This window comes from Drosophila busckii, chromosome 3R (assembly GCF_011750605.1).
Source record: "Drosophila busckii strain San Diego stock center, stock number 13000-0081.31 chromosome 3R, ASM1175060v1, whole genome shotgun sequence".
NCBI lineage: Eukaryota > Metazoa > Arthropoda > Insecta > Diptera > Drosophilidae > Drosophila > Drosophila busckii.
In genome coordinates this window covers 22438320-22457279 of record NC_046607.1, presented here as the reverse complement: position 1 = coordinate 22457279, position 18960 = coordinate 22438320, and the positions used below count along the sequence as shown (strand labels likewise).

Below are 18960 nucleotides of genomic sequence, written 5' to 3'. Positions count from 1 at the left end.
AACTTAGCGCAGCTTGCAATTTTGCTAACATTTTGTTTATATATTTTTCAACTAACTAAACGAACCACCCTGCTATGCATTTACCTTGTATATATCTTGTATATTTGTCAGTTGCAGTTGCAATGTTCGCACTTAATAGCTCAAGTTTGTGTTCGACGACAAATTGATTTGTTAATCTATGTTGCTGTTTATTTTTTTGTGTGGAATATTGAAATTTTATTTTATTATTAGCAATGCAGGACACGAGCTGCGACTTAATATGCAATGCGGCATGCGCTATAAACATAAACAAAAGTCGTCAGGCGGCAACTATATACAAATATATATGTGTCTGTGTGTGTGTGTATTGGTGAGTGGAAAACCCGCTCCAGTTACTTACTACTGAAGCGGGTTAAGTGCGTGCAATTTGCGTTGATAAAATGCGCGCTAAGGTGACTGCAGCTTTGGTTTTCAATGCTAGCGAGAGGGTGAGTGGGGGGTGGGGGCTACTACTCAAGATATATTAACTGAAGCAGCCAAATGACTTCCGTTGGAAAAGTGAAAAGTCGTTGGCAATCGACAATGTTGCAGCTTTGGCTGCTTAATGGGTCCGACTGTTGCTGCGGGCTCAACTCAACTCACCTCAACTCGCTCGCTCGTATCTTGAAGCGCTCGGCTACGTTTTGTGTGTCTTACAAGTAGGAAGTGTACCCAATTGAGGTGATGACACACACAGTGTCAGTGACTACGCGCGCTGAGCGCCGCTGATGTTGTGCAGTGTATACAAAAATTCTAATGGGCTGCGTGCCACAAGATGAGACGCCGCCACTTCATGCTACGCCTCGTGCGTTGCCAATGTCTAGCTGATAGCACAACAGGCACATGTGTGTGTGTGTGTGTGTTGGGCCATTGACTCCTGTGCAACTTGCAGCTGCCTCCCCCTTTACCCTTTTTTTCATGCTGGCCTTTATTTAAACTAATTGACGCCCGGCGCAAAAAAAATGCGTAAGGTGTGCGGGTGTCTACTACACACACACACACATGTGTATGCGTATGTCTGTGTGTGTGTTGCTAGGTGCAATTGGAAAAGTGTCAATTGCTGCACTTCGCAGGGGGCAAGCGTCCAATTGATGAGCGTCAAAATGCACAATAAGTTTCAATTAGCTGCCGCATTGAATTCGCTCTCGCTCGCTCGCTCACTCGTTTGTCTGCACACGCTCAGCAATGAGGAAGTCTCTGAATAGTTTGCTGATTGAGCGACTGCAGTAGGTGGCAAAAGCACGCTTAGGTGCTTGAACTTGCAACATGCCACAGGCAACAATCAAAAGAGTTCATACACTTGAGTCAAAGCAAATAATTTAATAGAACTTTTTACTAAGCTTCATATTGTTAAAAAGGCATTGTACTGAATGCTATATATATGCATATAGTATCAAAATATAATTCATTTCAATTAAATGTATTCAAATTGCTTGAAATTGCAACTTGCAGCTGCCACAAGCATAAATCAAAGCAGTTCATTCACTAAACTCAAAGCAAATAATTTAATAGAACTTCTTACTAAGCTGAGCCGAATATATTGATATATCGTTAGAAAGGCATTAAAGCGAAGCTTATATATATGCATATATTATCCAAATATAGTTCATTTCAATTAAATGTATTCAAATGAAGAAGAAGAATGAACCATTCACTAAACTCAAAGCAAACATTTTATTATGAAGCTTAGCCATTAAACTTATGATATAGCAATTGAAAGATATTGAAGCAAAGATTATATAGCAATTGAAAGTTATTGAAGCGAAGGTTATATATGCATATAGTATCAAAATATATTTCAATTCAATTAAATTCAAATTTAAATTGTTTGCATTTCAAAGCCAACAGTTTAATATGACTAAATATTGAGCTTATCAATTATACTTAAAATATATAAATATAAAGCTATTAAAGCCAAGGCTATATATATATATATAACATATGCAGCTTTATATAATACCCAGTGCCTACCAAAACTTATTTCAATTACATTGCCATTTAAAATGCATAAATTCAAGTTCAAAATATAAATTTACTTTCAATTGCTGCAGCTTGCAAAAAAATTTCAAGTTTAATGCATATTAAATATTTGTTTTTAATAACATAAGCTAAACAATGCGTTCAATTAGTTATCTAAGCAGCTAATCTAATCAAAAAATATATGAATTTTTTCAATTTGTTTTCAAAAACTGAGCAGCTAATCTAATCAAAAATTATTTGATTTTTACTTATGCAAATTGCAATCCCACGCTTCATCTCTGCATAGATCGCTCTATTGTTATATGACAACTCAATTCAAAGTAGACTATGCTCCTATATTAATAGACTTAATAGCTCGCATTCTTCAAGTGCCTGCATATTAATGTTATTGTTTTAATGCTTGTGTGAAGTGGACTCGCCAAATTTCAGCGCATTTCTAATTTAAAGCGCTCATAATCCGCAGCCATTAAGATCAAACACTTTCGCTAAGCACTTGCCACTTGCCACTTGCCACTTTGCCACACACTTTATGTGGAGCCTAGCCGAGTGCCGCCGCTTGGCGAAGGCGTCAATTGACTACTCACTGCACTAGGCATGGCCCAGAGGCAAAGTTGTTGTTGTTGCTGCTGCTTCTCTTGATGTTGCTGCTGCTGATGATGATGGGCTTTGCACTTTGTTTATTTTCAATGGCATTTAGCTGCTGTCGATGCGCTGCAATTGCCATGCTTTGGTTTTTAACGAGCTTGCTAATTCGCCAAACAGCCTGCTCTACTCTTGGCCCATTGTTTACGCCAGTTAAACAGTTAAGCAAAGATTCGATCTGTGTAGGCGACTCAGCTGGTCAAGCTTGAGCGAACTGATGAGCGAGCGAGCGCATCTGCTGATGTTTTATGTACGCTTTAATGGCTTTGGCAATTGCATAATTAGGCGCACCACTGACCCACTCACCCAGCAAGTCAATGTACTTTCAAAAAGGGAAAACCGCGCCCACCCACGTGGTCAATCAATTTAAACGTTCAATTTGCTCGCATCATCAAATTGCAGACAAGCCAAGCAGCTTGTCAATCGCTCGCTCGCTCGCTCTTTCTCTTCGCTTTGCTGTCCTGCTGTGTGACAATTGAAAGTGCAGCCCTGCGGCATGCAACTTGTAAACTTGTTGCAGTCTCAGTTACTTGCGCCCTGCAATTTAACAACTTGCTACGCTTGCTTCATTCAACTTTAGGCTTTTTTTTTTATCGTGTCGTGCGCGTCGTTTGGCTGTTGCAAGCGACCCAATTTGTTGCAACGCACACAAAAAGATTCAGACATTCATATACTTCAACTCGCCCACGGCATAAATCGTGCGCAGCTAAGTAGCAAGTCTCAGGGTCTTCAGTCTGGCTGATATCGCATATCGCGCTGACCTTTGAGCGACTCGCTTAGCAAATATGGTCATTTAATATTAGCCACAATTTATGTGCGTTGCTTGTGCTTTTGACAGATTGTTGACAAATGCTATGTCGCGAGCTTTTGGCTTTGTTTGGAGGCGCCACCAGTTTGCTGTTAATATGGCAAGCTATGCTAATTAGCTTTGCAACGCTCACTGACAGTTCGCTGACAGTTAAGCGACTACTGCGCGACACACACACCCACACACACACCCACATATAGTGCATGATCTATGGCTGCATGAGTTTAACTTTTGGCCAGCAAACAATTTGACAATTGTCTGGCCTATATATCAAAACTTGAAACCATGAACTTATTGTGCCAGACACACACACACACACATGCATTTATTTGCGCTAAATAATTGAATTTATTTTTGTGCGTGCGTGTTTTGCTTGCTGTTAATATAAATCCAATAAATCTTCAACAGTTCATAAACATATATACGCCCTATATATGTTGTGTTTTATATGCTTTCTATATGTTAAGTGCGCATTGTTTAAACTGACAGCAATTGCAGTTTATTTTATTTAAGTTTTCTACATTAAGCTCAGCAGCAGTGCTGGCAATTTAGCTATTTTATTGCTATATATATTAGTTTTGAAATTGAATAAACTAGAACGTTATTAGCTAGAAATTGGACTATTTAAAAAGTTATTTAATAGATTTCAAAAAAATAAAGGATCGTTTTATTAACTATAATTTATTCTCCATCAAGTTTTATATTGTTAATTTCACATGGAAATTAATTTAGTTATTTCTTTAGCATTTTTAATTTCGTGTTTAGACAATTAAAAAAAAATCATTGTTTTATTTACTAAATTTTGTTATAAATTTAAGTTTTATATTGTTAATTTGACATGAAACTGAATTTAGCATTTTCAATTTAGTGTTTTTTTTTATTAAATCTAGCAATTTTAGTTCAGGAAATTCTGGAAAATTTATTTATTCATTTTTAATTGTAGTCTAGAATTAAATTCTATGGTACAATTGGTATAGCCAGAGCAACAAAATTCTGGAAAAATTGCTCAGCATTATTTGAAGTGCTGACTTGCTTTATATATATTTATTTATTTACTAAAATTTATTCTCAATTTAGATTTTATATTGTTAATTTAACATGGGTATGAATTGTACCTATTTTTGGCATTTTGAATTACGTGCTTAGCTATTTCTAGCAATTCTTTTAAATTAAATCTAGCTATTTAACCTCAGGAAATTTTGTTTATTGTTGTTTATTTACTTATATTTATTTTCAATTTAAGTATTATATTGTTTTAGATTTTTAGCAATTTTTTTAAAATTAAATTTAGCTATTTTAGCTCAGGAAATTCTGGCAACAGTGGGTTAAGCATGCATTGTTTAAACTGACAGCAATTGCAGCTTATTTTTATATAAATTTGAAAAGCTTTGCTGCCACTTCAAACTTAATTTAAGTGCTGACTTTTAGAGAAATGTTTATATATATTAACTACAGCATCATTTGAAGTGTTTGACTTGCTAAGCTAAATGTTTATATATATTAACTACAGCATTATTTGAAGTGTGTGGACTTAGCTTGGTAAGCAGTTGCCCATGCTATGCTAATCGCCCATCAGCGCCGCTTGACACTCAACTTTGGTCTAAGACCCGCCCTTTGCCTGGATGTGGATTTGAAGCAGCTGCTGCTTAACTCGCTTGTGTTTTATTTTTATGAATCGTGGGTGGTGCAGACTGCAGCTGCTGCAATTAAAGTATTAACAGCAGTTCAAATTCTAAACACACAGTGGGTGTCTAAGCAGCTGATCAGACTAAGCAGACGACACTTGTACTGGAAGCTGCTGAGGATTTTCGCTCATCAATCAGCGCTGCTTGTTTACACGTCTTTTAATTGCAGCAGCGGATGTAGCGATTAGATATTGATCTTAACTAACGGTGTCTTGATTCGATTCAATAAGTTCCAAGTCGCTGCCTGAGTCTAGCGCTAACTGAATTCCGTTTTCAATTCAATTCATTTCAATATGCAACATACGCTTTTATTTTGATTGAGTTGCAACCAGTTTACACACACACATACATACACAATGTGTGTTTGTGTGTGTGGCGCCTGTTGAACCTGTTGATTTGCCTATCAGCACTTGTAGCTTTCCACACAATGTTGGCAATGTAAAGAAATCAATGCCTATCAGCTGCATTACATCAGACGAAAGATATTTACATAGCCATGTATATCTCTCTTTGATTTGGCAGATTGATTTGTATCTGCGGCCGCGCTAATGAAGACAAATGCTCAAAGCTCAATCGCTGTGCGGTCTGTGGCTTTTACTTAATTGATATGTTCAGCGTCGGTTGAAAATTCAAGCAATTAATTGAACAAAAATCAATGCACAAAATCAATGAATATCACGTGTAACTTTCATTTGGCCAAGTGTTGGGGTGGTCCAGCTATCAGCGTAAATAACTTTTTTATTTTTACTGTCTGTGTGACAAATATTTATTAACACATTTGACGCACGCGGCGTATGCGCAATTTGTTGATTTATTGTATTTAGCTGCTGTCGTTGTCATAAATCTTTAGCTTATTATTTTTAGTTGCTATTGCTTAACATATATATAGTGTAGCTTAACCGTTATCTGCAGCGTAGATTTTTCTTTGGAAAAGTGAACGCTGCTTGGCACACAAATCAAACCGGAGCAGCCCACATGCTTTTTGGTTAAGGTGTGAAGCGCTTAGAACAAGAAATTGCAATTTAAATGCAATAAATTAAATGGAAAATGCTGTAAGACAAAAGCTGTGCGACGAGTGGAAATTGTGTGGCATGAGTAATGCGCTGAGCGCAGTCAATTGACGCGGCATGCAAATGGAAATGAAATCGAAATGGAAATTGAAATCGCGCACAACTTATCGCTGAGCTGGAAATCGCTGAGCGCTGCGCACTCGAGTGATAAATCTTTCTATTAGCCAAAGTGCGCACGTAGCCAACAAAATTGGCCAACTAAAGTGCCGCCGCCAACGCCAGCTACAGGCCCAAAGGCTCTCCATTCAGGCGATTTCAATCTGCGCCGCCGCGTTGCCGACTGCGCATAATTTATAAATTCATTTTAATCAGCGCAGGCTGCACAATTACTTTGTCTGCATTTAAATGCCAGCAACATGAACTTGGCCCAGCGGCAGGTGTCTGCAACTCCAGAACTGCAACTGAGACACAGACTGAGTCTGAGCTTGGCCTTCTACGTGCCCTAGGTGTGTTAATTCTGGCTGATTGCCTAGCCGCTGTGGCTCATTGAGTTGTCAGTGCGTTGCCAACTGTGCGCATGATAAATAGCCCACAATTATGTCGCTGCGTCTGCAGCGTCTCAAATCGACGCCACAAAGGCAACAAAAGCCGCTAAATGCATAAACTGTAACTCTAATTTAATAAACAAGGCGCATGACCTGCCTTAAGCGCACTCAGCTGACTTGGCATTCAAAGCTTATCAACGCCCAGCGAGGTCAACAAACGATAACGTACTGAATTTTCAATACAAGCTTAAGCCCCGCAATCAATTAATCAATATAATTGATGACAATTGGGCTAACACTATTAGTCAACAGTGCAAGCCGCTGCTATCTGCAATTTATCAGGCAGTGTGCCAATAGTGATCTATCTTATGTTAGAGAGGCTGCACATTCCTGTTCAATTGTGCTGCAAGCAGCTGATTTATGAATTTGACCGCAAGAAGTCACAGCTAATGACCCTGCTGCAGAATTCTTGTAGCAGCCAATTGGCCAGCACTCGATGCAGCCACTAAGTTAGTAAGGCAAACAACGCTGATTGCTGCGCAGATTGACAAACTGACCCACAGTACAGACCCTTCAATCAATGCAAATCAAAGACTATATAGCTAAGAAATAAATGCATATAAATATGGCATTAAGTTAAAGTAAAAATAACAAATTGCTAGCATATTTAAAATGCATTAAATACTTTTAATTAGCATAAAAATAAATGCATATAAATATGGCATTAAATATTAAAGGTTAACAAACTGAGGTCAGCATAAAGTTATGATAGCTAAAAAATATAAATTTTCTAGCACATTTAAAATGCTTTAATTAAATCCATATAAATATGGCATTAAATATTAGCTAGTTAAAACTAACTAAAAATATGCATATGCACTTAATAAAAATTAATGCATATAAATATGGCATTAAATATTAAATATTAGCTAGTTAAACTTGACTAAAAACATCAAATTTATGCACATTTAAAATGCATTAAATATTTAGTAAAAATAAATGCATATAAATATGGTATTAAATATAAAGTTATGCTAGCTAAATTATATCAAATTTCTAGCACATTTTTGCTTTAATTTAATCCATATAAATTTGGCATTAAATATTAAATATTAGCTAGTTAAACTTGACTAAAAATATCAAATTTCTAGACATTAAATACTTAATAAAAATAAATGGATATAAATGTAGCATTAAATATTAAATTGTCTGACTAAAAATATCAAATTTCTAGCACATTTAAAGCGCATTAAAATACTTTTGGCAGGCAGTTTAATTAGCATAATCAGCTTATGGCAGTTTAGGCATATTGACTGCGCTGTTTAGTGAGTTCTTGGCATCTTGACTTTCCCATCTTTTGATATAAAGTGTTAATGCTAAGCAGATTCCCACAGCTTTTGTGACAACATTCATTAGATGTTTGGCATTCTGGCACGACTTTGGACTACACCCAAAGAGTCGGAGAGTCCGTCTCACCACAGGCAGCATAATTGATTTGTCTAATGCACATGGCAAAACCGAAACTCGGCATGAGCTTGGCAATTAGACTTGAGCACGCTGTTTGTTTGTTTGTCTGTCTGTCTGGCTGTCTGTAGATGCAGCTGCTAGATAAAAAGATACAGCGCGATACTGTAAGATACATTTCAGTTGCTTTAATTGCGGGCTACACGCGGCGCCGCGTCGCTGCTACAAGCGTTGCTGATTAGCTGTTGAGTTATTAGCAAACAGAGACAAAGATATAGCTGCAGATATCTGTAGCTATATCTTAGAGCTCTTAGAGCCGTCAGCAATCATTCATTCAATGGGAGCTCAATGTTTGGCAATCAGTGGCACGCACATTGCGCAAACAAAGGTGCCACACCAAGCAGCAGGATTGACAGCCAGACAGGCAACGAAGTCGCAACATTCGCTGCAGCCCACTTGACAAAGCTAAACAAAGCTCAAAGGTTTCATTGCTTAATGTCAGGGGCTCAACAAGCAACTTAAACTGATTTATAATTGCTATGCTTGCTCTCTCTTGGTCTCTTGGCCACTTATAAATAAGCGCCTTAGCCACAGCCACAGCCAAGGCGCTGACAGCGACGACTCTGGGCAAATATGTGGGCAAGGGAATGGGCGACAAGTGTGTAAATTGAAACCCATTTGGTGTAGCTGCGCTCGCTGCTCTGGATCGGATCGCTGATCGCTTGCCACACTGGGTGTTAAAAACAAGCCAAGCGCACTAGCTCTCGATCGACAGGCCAGAGACCACCGACTGTGCCTGACTGTTCCGACTGTGGCTGCCATTTAACAGCTACTAAAAGGCCGCAGCATAGGTGAACAGTCGGAAATTATTGTTCCGAGATAAAGCAAAGTTAATATGCGCTTTAAAGCGATACGACAAAGTGGCTGCAAGTTTGAGTAAACTTCATCAATAAATGTAGTATGCTCTTCGCTTAGTGTTGTTTCTGCTTTAAAGTAAGAGAGAGAGAGAGAGAGAGAGAAGAGAAGAGAGAGAGACGAGAGAGAGAGACGAGACGAACACGGTTGGAGGAGAGAGAGGAGAGCAGAGAGATGAGAGGAGAGAGCACGCGGTGTCAACTCCTCAGCACACTGGGCAGCGTTGCATTCTGAGTGAGCGAAAGAGAGCGAGAGAGAGAGAGTGAGAGCGGGGAAATTAAAATAAATTACGATCAATGTTGGAAAGAAAGTGAGAGAGGTAGAGAGAGAGAGACAGAGAGAGAGAGATCAAATGCTCCAAAGTCATATTCATGTATAGTAAGAATTTCATTGTCCATAAAATTTTAATATGAGTCGAATTTTCTAGAAAACAACTGGCTTGCTTCATTGCTTCACTATGAATTTTCCACTGAATGCTGCTTCCTCTTCCTCTTCTTTTCTATCACAATCACTTGCTCTACAGCTTGATACTCATCCGAGAACGAATCGAGTCTGAATTACTTCAAATATCCTTTTGCCGTTTCGTTTACTGATTCCACTGGTTAAACGTCCTCCACTTGAACTGCTGTATCTCGCATCGTTACTCTTTTTGGAAGAATCCAGATTCGTCTTTCTCTTCTCTTCCATTAGAAACACTTGCTCTACAGCAAAAATCGAATAGAGTCTAAATCGCCTAAAATCTGCTCTTGTCGTTGCTGAATTTCTTCTTCGTTTTCTGACTTCACTGGTCAAACCTCCTACACTTGCACTACTGCTGCTCAAATAGTCGCTCTTTTTGGAAGAGGCAGCATAATTATATGTATCAACACTACTATTACTGCAACTGCTGTTAGTTCGATAAAGATCGCACCCAATTTAACGAATAGTCAATCCAGTTTTGGCTGCCAAACTGCTTGTCAAATTGCTATAACTTCTAGCTAGTTAGTGTATCTTGTATAAAATGTAAGCAGCAAAACATCAAAACAGGCAACAAAATATGCGTAATTATCGTCTCTAGTCTTAAGACCATTTTGAGACTCCGCTCACTTGCTTAGCATGCAAAACATTCGAGGCTGGAGCTGCTGCTGTGCTGCGCTTGGGTTTGAGTTTGAGAGACAGCAGCGGGCCTTTGTGTCTGAGCCGTCGCGGTTGGGACTTTAGGCATCCTGGCGCTAAACGAAACCTGCGAGCGAAGCAACAATGCGATAAATAAGCCGGCAGCTAATTTAAATGGCGGCGGTGCGCTGCTGCACATAAAAATCCAATCGAAACTAGATCTGATTAACTTTGATTTATCGCGTAGGCGTCGGCAGGCAACCAACGTCGGCTGCTAAATTTAGACCAAGCCTCGTTTGCAGCAGCAACTAAATCTTTGGAGGCTGCTCAGCTTCATTAGGCTGCGGTTAAAAGGGCAGCAGACCTTTGAATTGAATTGTTGCTTTGCGCCCTCGCAGCGTTTTGCGCGTGAGTTTGAGTAATGTGGAGGCGTTGCCGCGTCTGCGTGGCATGCCACATATTTGCACTTTGACTCGAACAGCCACCCACCCACTGACTGAGCAGCGCTCTGTGGCTGTTTGTGGCAAGTTTAACGGCCTTGTTAGCAACTTCCTTATGAAGCTGGCAAAGCAATTTGCATGCAAATCCTGCGACATTAGTTTATAAACTGCGTTGCTTTTAGCTTTACTGTTATGCAGCGCTCACGACTTGAAGATTTGCATGTCAACAAGGTGGAGTCTCTAGTGTTGTCTTTGTGGCATAATTGAGTTGCCACACAGTCTTCAGGCTGCTGAGTTCAATGCCATTTGCAGTCAAAATTCGCGCATAACTTGCTGCAATTTGTCAGCGTAGTCGCAATTAAACTTAAAAGCGCGTTGCTGTCATAAATTAATTTGCGCCTTTTTTAAATACATTTATATGCTTTCAATCTGTCAGTTACTTATGGCGCCTCAACGCTGCGAACTTGCCACATGTTTGCTTTAATTAGGCTGACATTCCTTTCAAGCGTCGATTATCCATTAAGATGACAAAATGAGGAGCAGCGAGCGTATTGCGTATTTAGCTGCGATTTCCGTTTCATTTACAACTTGTTTTTCAACACTTTTTAATCAGCCTGACAACACACTGTTAAGGTCAGCACGGATCACATTAATTACCAGCAGCCAGCCAGCCAAGTCGAGTAGCCGAGTAGCCAGTCCAGCGCCAAACACGTAGTGGCCATTAAAACAGCAAAGTTCGGACTTGAGCTGGGGAGTGCCCATGCCCGGACAGTTGTCGCGAAATGCTAATGAAAGCTACAAAATGAGCAGCGGCTCATCCAATTAGCTGATTGTGATACGTGTTTTGGCACAAAAAATATAAAAGCTCAATGGCTGAGTTGCACGGGCGGGCAGTGGGCGGGGCTGTACATTATGGCAAATTAATGCAGCCGATGTCGGTCAATGGAGCAAGTGCGTAAATCTCAATTGCAATTGCTTTGCCAAATGCGCATTGATAAGCAAGCTAAATGCAAGTTGCTGTTGGTGTAGCAAAGAATTGTTAATGCGCTACTAACAATAAGAGGCAATTTAAATTAATGTAGTTTAAGCTGCAGTTAATTTAGTTAATGCGCTACTAAAAATGAAATTAAATTAATAAAGTTTAAGCTGCAGTTAATTTAGTGTGGGAAACTGAATAAATAAATCAATCAAATCAATAGATAGCTGCAAATTTCTATTTAGCAGCAAGTTGCGCTCAAAACAAACAAAAGCAAATTTTGTATAAAACGGAAGTCATTTATTTTATAAACAAAGTTTGCATGGGCATTATGCTCTCATAATTTAATTTAAAGCAACTTCTTTCACCTATCAAATTGACACAACTTAATAAAGCAATTAATTAAATCATTAGCTAGCTGCAACTTTCAAGTTTAGCTCATAGCAAATTTTAATTTTAAGTTAAACGGAAACGTTTTATTTTATAAATATATTTTTTGCATGGGAATTAATTTTAATTAGATTACGATTTCGCTAAGAGTTAGAGCTGATTTATAATCAATAAAATTAATAGCAGCAAGTTAAGCTCAAGCCAAAGACAAGTAAATTTTAATTTTTATTTAATTTTAATTTTATTAAACGGAAATAATTTATAAATAAAGTTTGCATGAGAATTATGCGCTCAACTTTAATTAGATTAGCATTTTGTCAACTTCTTCTACCTTTCGAATCGACACACCCTACAAATCAATTAATCAATTCAATAGCTAGCTGCAACTTTCAACTTATTTGAGCTCAAACAGAAGCAAATTTTAATTTAGCATTAAACAGAATTCTTTTATTTTATAAATAAAGTTTGCTTGGGCATTATGAGCTCAACTTTATCTAGATTACGATTTTACTTCTTTCATCTAATAAATAGACACACCCAACTTTATAAATTAATCAATCAAATCAATAGTTAGCTGCAAATGCAATCAAATTTTAATTTGGCATTAAACGGAAATCATTTATTTTTTTAAATCAAAGTTTGCATGAGAATTATGCTTACAATTTAAATTAGATTACGATTTCGCTAATGCACCTTCTTTCACCTATCAAATTGACACACCCTACTTAATACATCAATTAATCAAATCATTATTAAGTATTAATTATTAAGTATGAACGGAAATGATTTATTCTATAAACATAATTTGCATGGGAATTATGTGCTCAACTTTAACTAGCCTGCGATTTCGCTTAGCATTTTGTCAACTTGTTTCAGCTATTAATGTGATACACCCTACTTTGTTGCAATTGCATAAATGTTAATGCTGAATATTCAAACAAATATTAATCATTGATGTGTCTCTACGCTTGAGTAGTGCGTGTGGGAGCGCTGGGGGTGCGGGATTAGCTGCTTATCATAGCTGGACGACACGACAAATTAAAAGCCATAAATTTAATGAGCGCTCATAAAAATGCACTTGAGTGGGGCATGCCACACAGCACAGTAGCGTGGGCTCTGCACTGTGTGTGTGTGAACTACAAGTTCTAGATACTTTTGGCATGGCTGTGATAATTAAGTGGCGCACTTGGATTAAGCGCACATCAAGTGCACATTAAAGTCAAACATAATGAGAGCTGCAACTTCCTGGCTAAGCACTCAATCCTCATGTTGCACACATAGCTCAGCTATGCAGCTATGATTGTAAATCATGCCGCTTATCGTGGCATAAACATTGTAAAAGACACAGACGCATAAATTGTCGAGCACTATTGAGTGGTTAAAGTGAATAGGAAAAGTGGTTAGATGGCTTAGGCGCGATAAGTGCGGCCAATAAAAAAAAAATGCTGGCCAAAAGGATTTCAACGCCAAATGAGGTTATTGACGCATGTCAGACGAAACATTGTTGCCGCGTCTGGCCAACTATAAATAACAATAAGAAACACTAGTGCATAAATTATCGGAATTAGCCAAACAAACTACTTCACATGGCTAAGGCTATTTTTTTGGCAGCTGATTAATGCAGTTGCGTTTTGTAATTTTTTATGGACTGCCACAATAATTTAATGAAAATATTTATAGAAAGCAGCAGCAGCTCTAAAGCAAACAATCGACAAAGTTCGTGTGCGGTACGCCAAATATTTAGCCAGGCCAACGTGCGTTCAATAAACAGCTCAATGGCCAAGAAAAACAAGTCAGACTATTTTGCATTTCATTCATGCCACATTCATGCTTGCCACACAGTTGCGCGACGTTAAGGTGTTGAGCTGTAATTTGCATAAATCACAATTAACTGTCAATCGATAAACGATCGCGATAGCAGTCAACATAACAGCGCTGACTACAAGTGCAGTTAGAGCAGCGTTGCATGTAGCCAAGTTGTTGGCAGCGCGCCAGCCAAACGTGTTGCATTGTTAAACGTGCAACCAAATGGGACACAGTAGGCGCATTGTTGTCATTGTCGCGTGTGTACGAAAATTTGTCTCACAGGTGGTCCCACAATGCAACTGACAGCAACTGCTACTCACATTGCTTAGCCGCAGCGTTGGCTACAAATTAACTTAATTTGCATGCGTTTGCTTAATGAATAATTGAAGCTGCTGCATGAGAAGTTTATACAAATTTCATAGCCACATTAGCTAAACAATTAAATTATAATTAACCCCAAGCTGAAAATAGCACAAGTTGCTGCAGCCCCCAAAAACAAATACAACCCATGTTATTGAATTCTATTATAGTCTTAACACATCGTAAAGATTTTCTCAGTCTAATAATATTAAGGCTGGCGCACAAGTTACACATAGCTATATATATATATATAGCATGAAAGTCACTGGGAAAATGCAATGCAGATGGCAGCGTTGAAAGCTAAATTTTCTCATTTATGATGCATGGCGGCGACAATAAAGCGAAACATGCATAGCTATGATATAAAGCTATAGATTAAGTGTAGTACTTATGCATATATTTAAACAATGAACAAAAGTTGAATTGGAGCGTCACTTTCACTTGCTTTTGTATTTATAAAAAATTAACAGAGTTATGTTAAATTTGTTATCGCCGACTTATGTTATCTATATTATGCGCATTTTTTGGTATAAGTATTTTTTATATTGCAGCTAATTAGCTGTTCAAATTACTAAGCAATTGCCTTGAAAATTTATGACTGCAGCTGATGATGACTGACAGATTTAAAATTTAAGTTAAATTTTAGACTCGGCCGTAATCTGAGCGTTTTTTTTTATAGGGGCGACTGTAAGCCAATACCAAATGGTCAGCAGTTCATAGACCTTTGATAGTCGAGCGATGAGCTAACACTTTGTATATGTTTGCTGTATATTTGTTTAAAATTTTAACTGCCTGCCACGCCTCGTCTTGCCGCCGTTTTTGGTGGGCGTTAAGTTTGTTTATCACATTTTGTCTGCCACTTGCAGTTGCTGCTGCTGCCGCTGCTGCTGCCGCTGGGTGTGAAGTGCGAATTACCAACAACAATTTGCATTTGCGTTCAATGAGCCACTGACCTAAGTCAATATATTTTGCATTGTATCTGTAGCTGTAGCTGCAGTTCGGCTACGCTCGTTCATTTGCGCCAATAATTATGACGTGTGTGCGCAGTAGCAACAACAACAACAAAAGTTGCTGACGTTGCAACTGACGACGCGCAGTTTGAAATTTTTTTCTATTTTTTTGAGCTTCGATTGCATTTTATGCGCTCGGCTCGTTTTACAGCGTTACAATTTCAATTGCTGCTGCTGTTGGTTGCTAATTTTTTTGCAACATTTGCTGTTTGCTGTGAATTAATTGCAAATGCAACTAAGCGCGCTTTGCGCTATTTACGCTCGCTACACACAGCTGCGTACTCGTGCCATGTATCTGATAGATACAAGCACATGTACGATTAACAACAAGCGCACGTGCTGTGGGCTCAGCAAATGGAGCGTTTAAATTGCAAATATATAGAAAATATTTAAGGCAGCAACAGACGCGAGCGTTAACAACTTGAACTAATTGAAATATCTTGGGGCATGTCAAATGTCTAGCATGTCGCTGACAGCTCAATATATATATATAGTGGTGTTGCCACCGCTTGCTGCAACATTTGGTTGCGCTCCAGTTTTTACTCGTTAGAATTCTTAAGCAAGCGCATAATCCAAAATTCCAGCCCATGACAAGACTAAATCATGTCACACACTTTGAACTTTGCCACAAAATGTGGCACTTGAGGGAGCAATTAGCTACACGCATTTAACTTTAAGGGGCAACACCACTGCAGCTTCATATATTGAAGCCCTGGCTCGAGAAATTTTTTAGAGCAGAAGGAATGTGACTAAATTAATGAAATTTGGATATGTTGTTTAAAATACATTTAAAAGTATAGAAAAAATATTTTTTACAAAAAATAAACAAAATGGCGGCGGCCTAACTTCAGCACTGAGACGTGTTTTACTGAAAGGCCTCAAATGCTGCAAATTTCAACCCACTGCGTCTTTATCTATATAACTAAAGTTAGCGCATGTCGTGTGGATTTAATAAAATATTGAATTTTGTAATTTTTGAGTCATAGTGAAAATTTCACGCACTTTTTCATTCATTAAAAATCGACTAATTAAATTATCAAAGAAATACGTACGACATTCACTTGCGATCTTAACGTATGTTAAAAATTTCAAGCAAAAAAATATTGAAATTTATTCGAGTTATGCTACCAACTTCTAAAATCGTTAATTTGTCAATTTAATGAAAAACCAACAAAAAAAAATTTAATATGAGAACAGCAAAATTGCATCAATTGAAACAAGTCATCAACGCATATTTATTTTGATAACTAACAATCAATTATTTTCAGTTTATGTTATGTATTTCAAGCGAAAATATTAAAAATTATTCAAGTTATGCTACCAACTTCTAAAATCGTGTTTCGAGTAAAACGCGTTCAAAGTTTGGCGTTCCCTTGGGCTGCCCTGACGCTCGCTCACTAAATTCGTATTGAGGCTCAAGAAAAACTTTTTTTTGCCCAATTTTTTTTGTCAGCGTATTCTAGGGTAGTTAAACTATTTTTTAAGCAGAACAATAATTTTTTCAGATTTTTTTTAAATGCTTCATGCTAAATATTTGCAGCGGACCATTTATTTTTTATCAGCAACTGCTGCTGCTTATCTGCAGCTCTTGCGCTCTCTAACTCTCTTATCGCAGCAGCAGCTCTCTCTCTCTCTCTCTCTCTCTTTCTCTCTATTTTATCGCTGCATCATTGCAATTATTATCTTGACACCTTAATGCTGCCACAAAGTAGCAAATTGTCAACATAGCTCGATAAGCAGACGCAGCGCAGCAACTTTGAAATATTTAGTTAGCTACAAATTGTCAGCGCATCAATTGGCAATTTGTCAGCTTTTGATTTATTTATTATATATGCAGACTATTTATTTTTAATTGCACACATGCCACAATTAACTGTTATAAGCCGCAAGCAGCGCTGTCAACTGACAGCAGCAGCAGCAGCCACAAAGCAGCGCTGCTTGCTCCACTGTGTGTCTGGTTAGACGACATTTTTTATGGCTAACACACACACATAAAACATTTTTAGCATTTGCAGACAACGCAAGGCTTTTAAAATTTTTTGTTGCTGTCTGTGCGCTTCACTTTTTTATTCTAGTCTAGCGTTTGGTTATGCGGGCAGTTGCTAAAGTGTTGACAGTTTGTGCTTTTGGCTCATGAGCAAACGAAAATGACAACTAGTCAATTGTCTAGCATTAAGTTAAGTCAACAAACTGAACTTGCGCTGCAGCCTGCAGCTGATCAATAGCTCTTGGCCTAAATCGGCAGGAGGCCACTTGTCGTGTCGTGTCGTGTCTCAAATTAATTAAAGACTCATCTACATATTTCATTTCCACTCTAACCAGTTACGAAAATGCGGAAAAGCCAAACTTAACGCACAGCATGCGCCTTCAAATTGGACTGTCAGCTGGGCGCAACGGGGCGTGGCATGTTGCCTATAATAATTTTGGTTACAACTTACTTGCATTTGGCTTATTTATAAACATAACTTTCATTGTTGTTTTGTCGATTTACACACAAACAAATGATGTGGCTCAAATTTGTGTTGTTTTCAAATTTGTAAGAACAACAAATATACATATGTTTATTATAAAGAAAGCGCCGTTAACTTTCTCTTGGGACAGCTCCTTTGGTGGGCCACATATTTAGTTTAATCAAATTAAATCAAAGGCAAGTTCGTTATGCACTAATGAATTGGACTTTTCACTAAACAGTAGCATTAGCCATAGCTCATAGCATAAATTAGGTGAAAGCCACTAAAAGCTGATATTAGATTAGAAGCATTCTCCAGCTGGAATGTCGCTCTGCATTTATCAGCTCATAAACATCTCAAATTTGTATGCATTGGATTTTCCTCTAACAATTGCCATATGCACAGATATTGGAACTGGCAGTCAAGTGGGCGTTCAGCTAACCAACCCCTAGTTCAGATATTTTCAGCTGTCAAAGTGTTTTGTAATTTATATTTTTGCGCATTATCGCTTATCGGAAATCCCTGCACAACCCTCGGGTGAGTCGCAGGATGCAGGCCAAACATGTTGATAATAATAATAATATTAACAATTGACAACAACAATAGTTGTGAGGGTAAAACAGCGAGGTAACCAACTGTGACTTCTGTGTATTTGCACTCAAATAAATAATGCTGCAATTTTCTTGTTGCAATCAAGCATAAAATCTTTTTACACCGAGGGGGTTGTCATCTTAACTTTCCCACAGCATCGCTGCAGCATTAACATAAATTAAACTTTTCACTTTCGTAAGCTTTGCTGGCAGCAACGTTTAGAGATAAGCAGCTTATGACTGCCGCCCACTATTTTCAGTCCAGAAGATTTACGAGCAGTCAGCTCAATAACATTGCCACTAATTATCATTTAATAGCAGCAATTTCAATGCTGCTGTTTGATTGATATGCGCGCCACTCTTTGATTGTCAAAATAGTCGAGACAAGTTCATAAATTTTAATATAACAAGCGGCCAACAGTAGTACAAAAGTTCAAATTGAAATTGTGTGTGTTTGAGCTCACACAAAAGCGACTATAAATTTTATTTTCTTTTAAAAAATGTCACACATTTTATTGACAGCATAATTAAAAATAAATACAATAAAATGTATTGCTACATAGCTGTGCATATGAAATAAGTTTTTTATGCTCTCGCAGCCGACTGATCATAAATTTGGTCATTACTATATGTCAGCTTTTGAAATTAAGGTCTCATTAGCATAAACAGCCTTTCGAACTTGCCACATTTGAGAGTCTGCATATAACTCAATTGAACACCTCAGTTATATTTTGACATTTTAATTATTGTCAGTGCGTGCTTTTGTTGCAGCTGCA

General features: G+C 38.0%; 1 protein-coding gene across 1 annotated transcript in view; it reads left to right on the top strand.

The window, feature by feature from the left end:
• The window catches only part of LOC108604019 (putative uncharacterized protein DDB_G0282129), a 37663-nt gene that overhangs the window by 10880 nt on the left and 7823 nt on the right, over positions 1-18960 (top strand). The gene's annotated exons all lie outside the window — the stretch shown is intronic.